We start from the raw sequence: 3,031 nt of genomic DNA on the forward strand, positions 1-3,031 counted from the left end.
CTGGTAACATGGGTCATATTGAACCGTTTAGACTAGAGACCAGACCTCTGGTAACATGGGTCATATTGAACCGTTTAGACTAGAGACCTCTGGTAACATGGGTCATATTGAACCATTTAGACTAGAGACCAGACCTCTGGTAACATGGGTCATATTGAACCATTTAGACTAGAGACCAGACCTCTGGTAACATGGGTCATATTGAACCATTTAGACTAGAGACCAGACCTCTGGTAACATGGGTCATATTGAACCATTTAGACTAGAGACCAGACCTCTGGTAACATGGGTCATATTGAACCGTTTAGACTAGAGACCTCTGGTAATATGGGTCATATTGAACCGTTTAGGCTAGAGACCTCTGGTAACATGGGTCATATTGAACCGTTTAGGCTAGAGACCTCTGGTAACATGGGTCATATTGAACCATTTAGACTAGAGACCTCTGGTAACATGGGTCATATTGAACCGTTTAGGCTAGAGACCTCTGGTAACATGGGTCATATTGAACCGTTTAGGCTAGAGACCAGACCTCTGGTAACATGGGTCATATTGAACCGTTTAGACTAGAGACCTCTGGTAACATGGGTCATATTGAACCATTTAGACTAGAGACCAGACCTCTGGTAACATGGGTCATATTGAACCGTTTAGACTAGAGACCAGACCTCTGGTAACATGGGTCATATTGAACCGTTTAGACTAGAGACCTCTGGTAACATGGGTCATATTGAACCGTTTAGACTAGAGACCAGACCTCTGGTAATATGGGTCATATTGAACCGTTTAGACTAGAGACCTCTGGTAACATGGGTCATATTGAACCGTTTAGACTAGAGACCAGACCTCTGGTAACATGGGTCATATTGAACCGTTTAGACTAGAGACCTCTGGTAATATGGGTCATATTGAACCGTTTAGACTAGAGACCAGACCTCTGGTAACATGGGTCATATTGAACCGTTTAGGCTAGAGACCTCTGGTAACATGGGTCATATTGAACCGTTTAGGCTAGAGACCAGACCTCTGGTAATATGGGTCATATTGAACCGTTTAGACTAGAGACCTCTGGTAATATGGGTCATATTGAACCGTTTAGGCTAGAGACCTCTGGTAATATGGGTCATATTGAACCGTTTAGACTAGAGACCAGACCTCGGGTAATATGGGTCATATTGAACCGTTTAGACTAGAGACCTCTGGTAACATGGGTCATATTGAACCGTTTAGACTAGAGACCTCTGGTAATATTGGTCATATTGAACCGTTTAGACTAGAGACCTCTGGTAATATGGGTCATATTGAACCGTTTAGACTAGAGACCTCTGGTAATATGGGTCATATTGAACCGTTTAGACTAGAGACCTCTGGTAATATGGGTCATATTGAACCGTTTAGACTAGAGACCTCTGGTAACATGGGTCATATTGAACCGTTTAGACTAGAGACCAGACCTCTGGTAATATGGGTCATATTGAACCATTTAGACTAGAGACCTCTGGTAACATGGGTCATATTGAACCGTTTAGGCTAGAGACCTCTGGTAATATGGGTCATATTGAACCGTTTAGACTAGAGACCAGACCTCTGGTAACATGGGTCATATTGAACCATTTAGACTAGAGACCTCTGGTAACATGGGTCATATTGAACCGTTTAGACTAGAGACCTCTGGTAACATGGGTCATATTGAACCGTTTAGACTAGAGACCAGACCTCTGGTAACATGGTTCATATTGAACCGTTTAGACTAGAGACCAGACCTCTGGTAACATGGGTCATATTGAACCGTTTAGACTAGAGACCTCTGGTAACATGGGTCATATTGAACCGTTTAGACTAGAGACCAGACCTCTGGTAATATGGGTCATATTGAACCGTTTAGACTAGAGACCTCTGGTAACATGGGTCATATTGAACCGTTTAGACTAGAGACCTCTGGTAACATGGGTCATATTGAACCGTTTAGACTAGAGACCTCTGGTAACATGGGTCATATTGAACCGTTTAGACTAGAGACCAGACCTCTGGTAACATGGGTCATATTGAACCGTTTAGACTAGAGACCTCTGGTAACATGGGTCATATTGAACCGTTTAGACTAGAGACCTCTGGTAACATGGGTCATATTGAACCGTTTAGACTAGAGACCTCTGGTAACATGGGTCATATTGAACCATTTAGACTAGAGACCTCTGGTAATATGGGTCATATTGAACCGTTTAGACTAGAGACCTCTGGTAATATGGGTCATATTGAACCGTTTAGACTAGAGACCAGACCTCTGGTAACATGGGTCATATTGAACCGTTTAGACTAGAGACCAGACCTCTGGTAACATGGGTCATATTGAACCGTTTAGACTAGAGACCTCTGGTAACATGGGTCATATTGAACCGTTTAGACTAGAGACCAGACCTCTGGTAACATGGGTCATATTGAACCGTTTAGACTAGAGACCTCTGGTAATATGGGTCATATTGAACCGTTTAGACTAGAGACCTCTGGTAACATGGGTCATATTGAACCGTTTAGACTAGAGACCTCTGGTAACATGGGTCATATTGAACCGTTTAGACTAGAGACCAGACCTCTGGTAACATGGGTCATATTGAACCGTTTAGACTAGAGTCCTCTGGTAACATGGGTCATATTGAACCATTTAGACTAGAGACCTCTGGTAATATGGGTCATATTGAACCGTTTAGACTAGAGTCCTCTGGTAATATGGGTCATATTGAACCGTTTAGACTAGAGACCTCTGGTAATATGGGTCATATTGAACCATTTAGACTAGAGACCTCTGGTAACATGGGTCATATTGAACCGTTTAGACTAGAGACCTCTGGTAACATGGGTCATATTGAACCGTTTAGACTAGAGACCAGACCTCTGGTAATATGGGTCATATTGAACCGTTTAGACTAGAGACCTCTGGTAACATGGGTCATATTGAACCATTTAGACTAGAGACCTCTGGTAACATGGGTCATATTGAACCGTTTAGACTAGAGACCAGACCTCTGGTAAT

The sequence above is a fragment of the Coregonus lavaretus genome (genome assembly GCF_964263955.1).
Source record: "Coregonus lavaretus genome assembly, contig: HAP1_SCAFFOLD_348, whole genome shotgun sequence".
In the NCBI taxonomy this organism is placed as follows: Eukaryota; Metazoa; Chordata; class Actinopteri; order Salmoniformes; family Salmonidae; genus Coregonus; species Coregonus lavaretus.